The sequence below is a fragment of the Drosophila sulfurigaster genome, chromosome 2R (assembly GCF_023558435.1).
Source record: "Drosophila sulfurigaster albostrigata strain 15112-1811.04 chromosome 2R, ASM2355843v2, whole genome shotgun sequence".
NCBI classification, from domain to species: domain Eukaryota; kingdom Metazoa; phylum Arthropoda; class Insecta; order Diptera; family Drosophilidae; genus Drosophila; species Drosophila sulfurigaster.
Window position 1 is genome coordinate 32199040 of NC_084882.1, and position 14008 is coordinate 32213047.

Sequence of the window (14008 nt, forward strand, 5' to 3'; positions counted from 1 at the left end):
CACAGCAGACAATAAATTCACTTAAATTCCATTTAATCCCACATTGTAAACATTATGCTAGACGTTAGCTGAAAGTCGACTAAAGGAAAGAGACAGAGAGAGAGAGAGAGGGTCTCAAAGTATCTGGTAGCTGATGAATTAATGTTAAAGACTTTGGGGCCACTTAAGAGGAGTGAAGAGGAGAAATGAGAGGAGCACGCGTAAAATGAACTATGCTAGAGGTGTGCTTAGTTAATTTCCTGTATTCAAGGCTTATTACCGTCTACTTGTGCATGCGTCTCTCTCGCTCTTTCACCTGATAAGAAAATTTAGCTAATCAAGCGGGGAACAGGCGGCGGCCTTGCCTCTGTAATGACCTTGCTAAACTTTTCTCTTTTATTTTTTGTTTTTTTTTTTTGCGTGTCTGCCTCAGTAAGTTGCTTTGCTTTGCTTAGAACGTGTTCGTTGCTCCTTCTTGGCTTACGGCCATTTTATTTGCGTGCATATTTGAGAACCCCGGCTCCGGGTTCATAAAAGATATATAGTATAGATTATATCGAAGATGTTGCTGATGAGACGCGCACATACCAATCAATTGCCAAGAAAATACATAAATGCTCACTTATTATGCATAAATGTTGTTCGAAGTTATTGAAATCAATTCGAAAAGCCTCAAAACAAAATTACAAAACATATTTGTTGGTTCCACTTTGATTATGTGCATACAAAACAACTAAGAAACAAAAAACAGGGTATGCAAAAAGTACTTTTGAGCTTAAGGCCAACAGCCAAGCGGCAGTTGTTTTGGGCCTTTTGTTGTCCCGTTGTCCCGTTGTTGTTGGTTTGGCAGTGCTTTAGAGTTTTTGTTCACTCAATTTTGATTAAAGACAAACCCTCGTCCCGTTTGGCTTTGCTTTGACTGAGTGTTATTGCCACTTTGACACGTGAACCTTCAAAACTTGGCACGTTACCTGCTGAGCCTTTTACCTTTTACCTTTTACCTTTTTTTTTTTTTGCGAATTTTGTGCGAATTGGAATTGAATTTTGCTGTTCTACTGTCAACAGCAATATGGGACAACGAAGATCCATCAGCATGTCAGTCAGGCGCGTACACACAGAGAAAAAAAAACAGGCAAAAAATTATTCAAAGTGTCATTGAAACTTTGGGAAAACAACAAAAGATCAGCGTGACAAAACAAAACAAAACCGAACAGAACAGAACAGAGCAGAAAAACAAAAAGTTAAATCATCAACGCCATGCACTTAAAAACCAATCATTTGTGCATTGAACTCCCATTCCTAAAGTCAGTGGCAATAACTGTTGTTGTTGCTGTGGCAGCTGTAAATATGCATGAGCAGCGCCATGTGGCCAACACCTTGACACTGCGACTTGGCAACAGCAGCAGCAGCACACAAAATAAATGTAATAAAGAACAAAACAGCCACAGCAACAACAACAACAATCGACAGACATTTTTATGCAAAAAAGAAACAAGCAAAAAAAATGCGCCTGGCTGGCAGACAAAACTGGCTCATGCCTCGGCTTCGGCTTCGGCTTCTGATTCTCCTTCTCTGCTTCTGCTTCTTCTACGCCCCAGGCTCCAGGCTTTGGGGCCACATTTTGTGCCAGCGCGTCCAATTGCCCAGCCCAGCTCAGAGCAACGCAGCCATACGTGTAGAATTCATTAACAATATTGCGCAGCGAGCCGAGAACGCTAAAACTGAGCCTGAGAGGGAAAGAGAGACAGAGAGAGCGGGATGTAGAGACAGAGTTAGCATTGTGGTCGCCGCTTTGTTACCAAGAATTCTCTTTAAGCCAAATCCTGGGTGGTCTTTCTGACTCGACTGCACTTTGTGTGTGTTCTGTCTGTGTGTGTGTGTGTGAGATCCTCTCGCCATAAGCAATTTTATAATTTTTCCCATTTTTTTTTTGTGTTGCCAATAAAACTCTCTGCTGGCCGCCTTCCCTTCTTGTTGCTGCATAGTATCACGTGGCTAATAGAAAACTTCTTAATTATGCATTTTTTGTGTTGCAAACTATTTAAATAATCCACTTTAACTTTTGCTCTTACAGACAAAACTGCAACTGGTTTCGCTGCAGCGCTCAAGGTAAATACCTTTAAATACTTTTAATGTTTGGTAATTAAAATAAACTTAATTTAAGTTTTGGTTTTTTGTATTATTTATTTTCCTCTTTACTGGCTGAGGCTAAATATTTATGGTTACTCTTAAAATTATATACAAATTTATATGCATACATTTATTGCCCAGCTAAAGGTGATTTCAAGTATTTATTTTTATTGGTTTTCACGGCTGCCTTTTTTTATACCCTGCTTGAGGAAGTTCTGAAGGTTAGCTAAAGCGTAAGAAGCGGTGTAGATAACTTTAACTTTTAGATCTTAGGTTGTATTATTTTGAATATTTGTGCAGACAGCAGGATGAAAAGCTGCTTAGATAACTTGAAAGTTTTTTGCTGTGATTACAAATTTAAAAATTAGTTTTTAATATAGAGTTTCTCTTAATGGATTGTAGTCAGGAATCTTAAGTTGAAATTATTACAGCAGAATGAAATATATTTTGTACTCTAGAAATGTTTACTGGAAGTATAAATATATGGATTATGTTTATTAGAAAGTTTCTCTTTTTTGATTGTAGTGAAGGTTCTTGAGCTGTATAGGTTTAAAATTTAAATTATTATGGTGAAACCTATTTGAAATGTTTGCTGGGATTATAAATATCTTAACTATATTTAGTACAAAGTTTGTGTTTTAGGATTGATCCCATTTATTTATTATAGACTTTTCTGGAAGCATTTAATTTTGAATTTATTGAAACGGACAACAATTTCAGTGTCTTTCTTAAGAGTGTCTTCCAGTCGAGTAGACTTTCATTCCTTCTTTTTTATGACACTGAATTTATGTACACTTTGTTGAGTTTGTGAGCTTCGATTGTGTGTGCATCGATAAATGGGCAAATCTTTTCCTTTTCCGATGCTGCTGATGCTGATGTTGCTGGCGCTTGGCGCTTGGCTAAAAGCGCGTCTGCGTTTTATTTAATGGCTGTGGTTTTCTGTTTTGGGTGGTTCGCTGCACGGTGGAACTGTTCTGCCTTTTGTGCAGTCAATAATTGAATTTCGCCGCTGTTGCTGTTCACTCGTAACTCGTTGGGGACAACTGACGTCGCCTGTCGCCAATTGCTGCCCCCTCGCTCCCCTCGAAAAAATGCTAGTTTAGGAATATTTAGTACACTTTGCCATAAACAAAAAAATAACCTACAGCACAGCATAAGAAAAAGATGGAAAAGCGAGAGAGAGAGAGAGAGAGAGAGAGAACTACAATTGTACAAACATTTTTAGTGTTTAACTTTTGCGTTGGGTTTGCCGTTGTTGTTGTTGTTGTGCTAACGGTTGTTGTGTTTTTGTGCCCCATAAACTTTTGCCTTTTGTTGCACTGCAGTCTCTGTCATTTTACCTGCCGCTGCTGCTGCTTTGTTTTATTTTACAACGGCAACAAAAGCGAGCTGCATTTGTTGTCGTTGTGCAGAAAGTTTAGCTAAGGTAATTTGCCAATGCCCGCCCTCTTTAAATTCTGGGCGTGCCGAGCAACTTGTCAACGCCACAAAAACAACAAACGAAATACCCTACAATAATGTTGCAACAATCGATACGTTTTGTTGTTGTGTAAAACTATTACAAAGCTATTACAAAGCATAAAGTTGTAAGTGTATATCCCCCAAAAGAGATTTAGTTTTGTGCGGTATTAAAGTGCAAACTTTGACGCTTGACAGCGTTGCAACATCACGAAAATAAGTAAAAGAACAAACACACACACACACATACATATACATAGAAGAAGGGAAAATGTTGGAGAGTTGCACTTGGCAAGCGCAACGCAAACTTGGCCATTTTTATGGAACAGTTGTTGCCAGCTTTTTGATAGTTGCTGCAGCCCCCAACTTGAAAGTTGTTCTCCCACGTTTTGTCACTCATTGTACGCGAGAGTAAATTGCAACAGACACAAGACACACAAAAACACAACTGACGCGAAAAACTGAAAATGTAAAACTGTGAGCGTGAACACAAAAAAAAGAAAGAAAAGAAAAAACTCGTAACTCGTAAAGTGCAAGTATCGAAATCGTCCCACAATTGCCAGCGACATCAGCGGACAGCAGCAGCAGCAGTTTGTCATTATGACTTTCGGTTGAAATCTTTATGAGCTCATAAATTTGCCGGCGATCGGTCGTAGGACGTTGTCATTCTTTAGCTCTCGCTCGCCTACCTGTTAAATTCGAGTATTTTCAACTATTTCTCTATACCTTTTTCGCATTTTTATTGTGAGTGCGTCTGACAAGTTTTGACACAGCTGTCGTGCATCAACTTTATGATTAAAGCGCGGCTTCAAAGTTTGAGTGAGGTTTATAATTTAGTATATTTTGTATTATATGGCATATTTTGAGCGTAATAGCATTTGAATATACCAATTAAAGCGCTTTGTGAGGTTGACATTCTTGTATATTTTGTATTCTTTGGTATATTTGGAGTATATTAGTATATCGATATACCAAATAAAACATTCAGTCTAGTATAGTTTGTATAATATGGTATATTTTGAGCGCAATAGTATATCGATATACCAAATAAAGCACTCAGTGAGGTTAACAATCTAGTAATTTTTGCATTCTGCGGTATATTTGCATAATATTGTATAATTTGAGTGTGCTAGTATATTTATATACCAAATAAAGCGCTCAGTGAGGTTGGCAATCTAGCATATTTTGTATTCTACGGTATATTTGGAATGTATTAGTATATCGATATACCAAATAAAGCGTTCAATCTAGTATATTTTGCATAATGTATATTTTGAGTGTGTTAGTATATATACCAAATAAAGAACTCCGCGAGATTGTCAATCCAGTATATTTTATATTCTACGGTATATTTGAACTATATCAGTATATCTATATACCAAATAAAGCGTTCATCCTAGTATATTTTGCATAATGTATATTTTGAGCGTGATAGTATATTGATACACCAAATAAAGCGCTCAATTGATAATTCGGTATATTTTGAGTGTATGTCGATATACTAAATACAGTTCTAAGTATATTTTCGTATATTTTCGGTATATTGAATTGGTATGTTTTGCTTTATATTTACAATGAGTTGTGAGTATCTCAGAGTCGAGCACTCCCAACTGTATTATTCTTATTTTCATATTCTATATGAACGCCTTTATGAAATTCCAAGCTTTATCAAATATTTGAATGTGTCTGACAAGTTTTTGGCACAGCTGTCGCACATCAAGCTAATGATTGAAAGGCGGCTTTAAAATTCACTAGAGATTCACTGGTATGCAAGTTCGCTTTATATTTTCTAATTTTCATATTTCTATATGCACGTCTTTTTATTTACTCAAAAGCTTTATCAAATATTTCATATGAACTTGAGCATTAGTTCGCTGCGCATTTTTAATCCCCACAGATCTAAATGATATATGCTTTGTTTGCCCATTTGTGGCTGCACAATTTAAATATTTCATACCATCTCTGATTCTGTGTCCGGCGGTGGCCAATTTGCCAGCAGGCAAGCAAGCAAGCCAGTAAAAAAATCAAGTGAAATAAAATATAAAAGCCAAAACAACAAAGCGGCTATAAAGGTAACGTGCCGCAGCAAAACTTTGAGCAAATATTGACGCTCTTTTTTTCTATATTATTTTTATATATATGATTGGCAGGCTGCTTTTTATTTTTTACTTTTTTACTTTTGTTGCACAAGCATGAAGTAAATAAAGCATATGCAGATGGACGTCAGCTCAGGTCAACTCAACTTGCCACACGCTGTCTGTGTGTGTGTGTTGCAAGGCAGCGTCGCGGTCATCATCATCATCGTCGTTGTCGTTGTCGTTGTGGTGTGGTCATCTGTGGCTGCGGTTTCAGTTAGTTGGCCACCACGGTCGACTGTCAGTGAGATTTGCTTAACAGGCCAAAAGTGCTGCATCATAATGTTCACAATGCTTTATTTTCTTCTTTCTTTTTTTTAATACATAAATGCATTTATGATGATTGCCCTCTTGAAGGTCAGACAATTGTTCCCTTGGCTTTTGCATAGTTAAAATATTGTAAAGCTTAATGTGGCATGTAACATGCAGTTAACACGCATTTTTGGCCTTGCTCAGCTTAGTTGACAGTTTTGTCTGCCTGCCAGAGATTCAATGTCTTAACTCTTTGACCCCAAGTTGGGACAGCTTGTGGCTTAACTTTTGGCCAAATCCAATATGATTAGGGCCACATTGAAACATATATATTTTAAGGTTGACAATATAACATATTTTCTACCCAATAGTATATTTTGAATGTAGTAATAGCCTCGACAATTCAATTGGTCCGAGAAGGAAAGACAGTAAAAAAGAATGAAATTAAATTATATATTGAAATAGTATTGAATGTGCGCCATCCGATTGCCATTTGCCTGTTGGCATTGCGATTGCCAATGCCCATTGATTGATAAATTCGTTAGCGAGGAAAATATGCAATGTAAAAATGGGCGAAAAAAAAACTACTTTTGTGTAAGGCAAATTTACTTGCGCCGGATATGCAAACGAATTTGATTAATGCACATGAAAATATATATGCATTTGCTGATTGATATAGATACAATATCAAAAATATATATCGATTGATGTTACGACATTTGAATTAACAACTTTGGTCAAGGTTTGCTTTTTTTTTTTCATCCGTTTATTTGTTTATGCATTACACGGGCGAAAGACCCAAAAGGCTTGACCAACAAGCAAACCATTCATAAACCCGCCGAACAACAACAACAACAACAACAATTGCAATTACAACAAAAGTAGCAAACATAGCAACGCGGTGAACATTTAACGCAATTGTTAGCCTTGTGCCAGAAAGCAAAGCAAAATAATAGTAATAATGCGAAAATAAAATAAAAATCAAGAAAATACACACACAGAGAGTGAAATAAAACACGAATCAAAAATAAACGCGTCAAGTTTATGATCATTGTGGAAATTCAATTAAAATGGGCAGCGACGTTGCTGTTGCCAATTAATGCAAATGACCGACCACAAAATGAAACTAAAAACTAAAAACAAGAACAACTAAGACGTGAATGCATCAGCAACAGCAAAATAATGCATTCGAAATGAAATGTAAACACAAACGAAATAAAAAACGAGCAGCGCCAAGTTAATAAAAATATTTTTGATTCTCACAAAATTCAAAATCAAAATGAAAATGAGAAACAAACACACACACACACAAGGGAATTCTAGTATAAGCGACGACGACGAATGAAAATATTTGCAAAATGTTGTAAGACTTGTAAATACACAACACAACACACACAGGTAGCAACAAGGTGTATGTGTATGTGTGTGTGTCAATAAATCTAAATTGAAATTATTATGCAAATCTTTTATAATAAGACAACAATAATAAATAAACAAAACAAACAAAACGAAAACCAGTTTCTGTGAGTAGAGCGAGAGACCAGAAAGACATTGCTTAGACACTTTTAAATACAATGATTAAGTTAATGTTTATGCCTTGTTATTATTATTGCTGTCGATTCTCAATGACGTCACAGTGACGTCAAAGCGATCCGTTCGCTTTTATTTATAGCAGGTGCCAGCGAACAGCAGCGAACAACGAACGGCGCATTGAGCGTGTGGCGAGCTGAAGAGCGGAGCAGAGAGGGGAGCAGCAGAGGGGTGCGGTCAGCGGTGAAAGGCAAAAGCCAAATTAAAACATACACACAGTGTCAATAAAACATCGTCATAGTATTTAAATGAGGTTTGACAGACACATCGACACAATTTGCACATACAGTGGCATCCATAAATATACGCACAGAGAGAGAGAGAGAGAGCGGGTGAGAGAGAGAGAGAGACTTGAGTAAATACTTATATATTGATACAGGTGGCCTTACTCAGGCGAATTCGTAAAGCTTTTTGGTCGGGTCAAATGCGGGCCAGCCTTGGCGCAATGCGGGACAGCTTTGTAGAGCTGTTGCTGTTGCCTTTGCTGCTGGCGTTTTGTTTACTTGCACTCCACATACTCAAGTTGAAATGGGCACTTTGCAGCACCAGCAGCGAGTGCTTAGCTTTGACATGCGCCCACGATGGGGGCGTGTGGACGTGGGGGTCAAATGTGTTCTTAATAGCCCCGTTAAACGTGCAAATTATTATTGATTGCGGATGGCAAACTACAATTAATTTCCTTTTAATGACATATCATTAACTACAGTTGTATCTTTTGCTTTTCCATTCATTTCTTAATTCATTTCATATTCAGTTTTTTCTCTCTCTCTTTAATTAAAATGAAAATCGATCGATAATTTATTCATAGCAGAGTGTGTGATTACAAAGTTAATCATATGCAATGCGACCGCATTTATTTATTATGCTGATTAAAATGCCTCGCTATTGTGACACATTCACACTTTTGCGGTTATGCTTAGAATTCGATTATAAAATAATTACGCACACACACACAGAAATGTGTATTCCACTCATTTATTTATTAGTTGTGTTTTAAACTTGCTCATTAATTAATTATGTGAAATGAGTAAAATAAATACTTGCCATAGCAGTTGCGTATTATCAACAACAACTAAAAAAAAGAAATAGAAAAAACACAGACCTGAATCTGATGTTGTCTTTGCTGTTGCTGTTATTGTTGTTGTTGGTGTTGCGGCAATCGTAATCGACGCGTCGCCGCCAAGGCCTGCCCATTAGAATACTCAATTCTGAATTTGAAATTCCTCAAAACATTTGACGCGCCCATCGCAATGCAATGAATGAAACGCGCCACAGTTGGAATTTGCTGTGATCACAAATGAATGAAACAGAGACACAGAGACAGAGAGAGAGAGAGAGAGAAGCGCAGAGAGGGGCGGCAACAAATAACAATAAACATATTTACAAATTCCTATGCCATATTGTTGTGCCAAACAAATCGAGCTGGATTACAGTGCGTATCTTCTGTAAATAGACACTACAATCAATAGATGATGAATTCAATATTTCATGAAAGAAATACTTGCTTCATACAAACAAAAAAGATTTATAGAATAATAAGTAATACAACTTTGAGGCACAATATTGTATTTTAAAAATAATTTTGAGTTATTATCAATTGTGAATAGACGCTACAATAAATATATAAAGAATTAAAAATTTGAATAAATTCTTGTTTCATTTACAATGAAAAACTTATAGAAAACAAGTAAGAAAGCTTAAGTCGAGTGCTCAACTGTGAAATACTCGCCACTTATTTTGAATTTTGAAGAGTATTCTTAAAATATACCAAACTAATATACCACCAGCAGTCAGTACTCTCTTCTCTATTAAATGTAGTATTAAATACCAGATTAATATAATAAAATAAAATAAATAATATACCAAAACAAAAAAACATACCGAAGTCTATTTTGATATACTGTTACTTGCAGAATATACCATCTAGTTTAAAATACCATTACAAGCAAAATGTACCATCTGGTTTAAAATACTATTATACGCAAATTATACCATCAAGTTCAAAATATACCAAATTATCAATTTAAAGCAGCTAAGACTTCAGCATCAGTCAAGTCTTAGCTGTTGAAACTAATCAAAAATATATTTACTTGATGAGATCGGATATGATTTCTTTTGTTTGTGGATTTAAAGTTATAATACCCTTCTACCTTTTGTGAGTATTAATAACAATACAACTATGAAATCTACACTTGCCATTCAAAGAGAGTTATGAGTTATTGTCAATACAAATCAATATAAAAATAATTCATATAGAAACTGAGGCTTCATTCAATAAAAGATTCATAGAAAAATAGTCATACAACTTGGCGACTTTAAAGAGAGTTGTGATGACATCAACATTTGTTATTAAATTTTCTGAATTGACAATAGAATTTGAGCAAAGCTTTTGTGGCTTTGCTTGGCGACATTGTCACACACCCACGATCTAGTTTTTTTTTTTTTTGAGTTACGTTACAAGTTAGCTTGGTGCTGATAATAATAAGTACACATGAGTGGAGAAGCGCAATATTCAAAAGTATGACCCAGTTGATTTGGTTTTGGTTTTGGTATCACGACACGATGATAATTTTCACACCATGCAAATTGCTGCGCAAGTTTATTGCGCTTTCATATAGTATATGTAACACAAAAAAAATATATATAACGCGACGTTGACTTTATAGTTTCGTTTGTTTCTAATTGTACAATTCAATAGAGGTCAAGGCGTCGCCAAAAAGGAGTGAGGAGAGAGAGAGAGAGAATTTTGCTTCACTTTGCTGACTCAGCGCAAATGTTGAAATACAAAATTATCGCATGATTATCATATGATGTGTGTGTGTATGTGTGTGTGTTGATTGTACTCTGATTTGCATGTTATATAAGACGGAGGGCTCTCTTGATTAATGTGCGGCCCTGAAGCAATCAGCTCTAATGGAGCAATGCCAATGTCGATTTTTGACGATGTGGTTGACGACGATGCTGCTTAGCTTACGATGTGTTGGGGGAGTGAGAACGGTAAACAAAAAGGCCAATGACTTCTTTCATCGAGCCCGCCAGCGACGTCATTGCATTCCCTGAATATTACCCTAACCGAAAAAACAAAAAGAATGCTCAAAAAAAAAGTGCTAGTATATCGGCAAGTGCAGCGTTGAGAGCTCGCTTGTGACTGGAAAAACTTATTCCAAGTTGTTTGCCATGTTCTCCCCTCTCGATATACAAACATACAAACAAACATATATACATATATACGAGTACATTTTTTTGCGCTGTTGTCGCTGCTTTTGTGCTGCATACAAAAGATTTTTGCTCATTGCGCGTTGTTGTTTTCCAATGTGCAGTTGCTGTTGCTGTTGTTTTCTTTGCATTTTTGTGTTCATTTGCAAGATTTCTTCCCTTATTTCTGGCGCTGCCAAAAGGGCGGCATGTGTGCGAGTGTGTGTGTGTGGATGCTTTGGGGTGTGTTTTTTATGCCATTGAAATGCAACCAAGCATCTCAGTTGTCGGCTGCTCCCCCAACAACCAAACAAGCTGCAAAAAAAAAACCCACACTCCACTTTACTGTTTCAATCCCAGTTTGCTGCTGCTGCTGCACAGTCACACAGTCCCGTTTCCGCTGCATAAATATAACGCTACTTGCCTCTTGCATGCTGCATGCTGCATGCCGCAATTTATTTTCCACTGGAGCTGAAGCTGAAGCTCTGCAGCTTTAGTTGAAAGTTTCGTGTCGCGGTCGCAGCGCTTAAATTAAAATGTATGAGAGATTCTCTTATTATATACGTATATAGTTTGAATTAATGCCACAAACTTTCGCAGACTTCACTCGTCGTCGTCTCACGCATCAGAGGCTGCGTCTGCTGCTCGTTCGCTGATTAGCAGCCAAATACACACGATTCACCCAAAACAACAAGTATTTCCAGCTCCAGCTTTTAGCTATAGCACAAAGGTAGCTCCAGACATATAACTACATAGCTAGAGGCATGCCACAAACACACACACACACACACTCATACACACGTGCCACACAGATGGAGAACTGTGCTCGCAGTCAACCTCATGGATGCACAATAAATGGCAAATTTCTGGTTGCCATTCCTCCTTCTGCCTCTGCTCAGCTTTTCTAGCCATCAATTTGGCTACGTGCAGTTGCTTTTAATGCGCATTCATTTGGCTTACTGTATTATGGGCTACTAGCTTTTGGCAACGGCAACGGCAACGAACGGCATCTGCACTCTGTTTTGGCCAACTTTGTTGCACGCTTTAATTGCGTCTAATTGTGATGTTGACAAAAGCAAACGGCAAATGAATGAGATCCGTGCGTTGTCTGTCAGTTTTCTCCCAGAACTTCATTAAAACATTGCCAATTAAATTGCTAGCTTCATTCATTTTCTTAATGGTCTGGCAAATGTTTAAATTATATTTTGAGAAACGCAAAGCTACAAACAAATGTTTAAATTATATATTTTGAGTTATACAAACACAGAAATTGCATTACTAAGTGATTAAATTGCAAGACTCTGCACTTTAAAGAATTTTCTTATTGGTTTAATGCAAATTTATTTTGCAGCGGCTTCTTTTTCTGTTTGCCAGCACTTTAAACTATTAATTTTTTACAAACTTTTAATAGGGAATACTTTAGTCCTAATGGGCTTGCATTTACAATGGCGTTTATTTTCATAAATACACTCGTTTAAGTGCAATTGTAACTTTATATTCATGAATTGCTTTTGGTGCGGTTTGCGCAAATAAAATGCCAGATCACAACAGTCTGTATTGTATTTCCATTTTGCAAAGCAGACTAGCAATTAATAATTGAACATTTATTTTATGCAATTTTTTGTTGTTGCTGTTGTTGTTTGGCTGCAAGGAATAAAAAACAATTTATGCATGAATAAATAAAGTAAATATGGAATGTGTCAAAAACAAATGCACTTTAATAAAACCCAACAACGAAAATCGTTACACTTTTTGCATTTTTTTTTTCTTTTTTGAGTTTATGGTTCAATGTGCATGGAAATATAGAGAGAAAAGTAGAAGCAGAAGCTGAAATAGAAACAGATTTATGTGCATACTTTTTATGCAAAGCAGGACATAGTCAGGGCCATAGCCAAGAGAGGGAGAGACTCGAAATCAGGAAGATGCACTCTCTACCAACAACAACAACAAAAACAACAGCAATGGCAATAAATATAACCGAATAAAACTTTCGATGTTAGTTATAGTGTTTTTGGGGCCAACTTACCCACTGACGAAGCCAAAGCGCAGACACTGTGACGACGACGCTGCCAAGTAGGCAACACAAAATCTGCAATGTCATATATAAGAGAATATATATAGATATAGTGGGGTGTTTGTGTTTCAGCGGATGCTGGCAAAGTCATCAATGGAAACATTGGGGAGCGACCAGGCACCATTAACGCTGTCAACGCTGGCAGGATTTATGCTGTGTGCTGTTTTAGCCATGGCCCAATTATGACTTGGTTTTAGTTGGTCTCCAGCGTATGTATGTGTATGTGGCGCCATCTATCGAGGGGAGGCAGCGGCAGTGGTGACCTGGCCAAAGGGCAATTTATAGTGCACATTAATGAACGTTTGCTACGTGCAACGTGCAATTACAACTGCAACGCATTTAAATCGCAGTACAGCATAAATCGATTTTCATGTGTGTGTGCACAAAGTTTTGAACGCCATTAAATATCGTTTAATATGAGTTGCTCTATTTTGCAGTAGTTCAAGTCTCTTTTGCCCTCGCTCACTGTAATTGAAATGTCATTACGATGATTGGAAAACTATGCTAAATAAATGATAGGTCTACATTTCTTGTCCGTAAATCGTTTACCAATGACGAGAGCGAGAGCGCGCAAAAAAAAAACTGAAATGGAATTTAAAACCGTAAAAAAGAGACTGCGAAATTGCAGTGAGCAAAAAAAAAAGGAGAGAGATGATAATAAAGAGATTACCCAAAGTGCTTGGCGCTTGGATACGAGACGTATCAGGTCTTGGTCAGTTAGTCGCCTTACACACTATTAAATATGCATGTTGTGCTAGATCTTTTGAAGTACAAAGCAGCGTTGCACATAAAGTCGCGTAATTGAGTTTTGCAGAGTTATCAAACAAAGTTACGACACGCCGGGGAGCACACAGCACAGCACAAAACTGAAAAGCAGCTGAAAATTATAGCAGTAGAAGTTTTACACATAGCATTGAAAAATAAATGTAAAACTAAATAAATAAACTGAACTGTAGTTGTTATAGTCGTAGTTGAAGGGCAACACAACACAACAACGCACAACAAAAGTTGTAGCAACTTTTTTTTTTTGCTTATGCAATGCATAAAATCCATCAAGCATTAGATGTATGTACACGAGAACTGAACTGAAGTCAACTGAAGTTGTTGGCCATTTAAGTGGCCGCACAATTTTGCCAAATTAAATCCAGTTGAATCGTAAACCTTGAGTTGAGTTTTTAGCAACAAACGCAAACAC

General features: G+C 37.0%; 1 protein-coding gene across 1 annotated transcript in view; it reads left to right on the forward strand.

Annotated features, from left to right (window-relative positions):
• The window catches only part of LOC133838068 (G protein-coupled receptor kinase 2), a 58506-nt gene that overhangs the window by 4211 nt on the left and 40287 nt on the right, over nucleotides 1-14008 (forward strand). Inside the window, exon 2 of the mRNA XM_062269021.1 lies at nucleotides 2054-2088. The gene's annotated coding sequence lies outside the window, so the exon portion shown is untranslated. The remainder of the gene's footprint in view (nucleotides 1-2053; nucleotides 2089-14008) is intronic.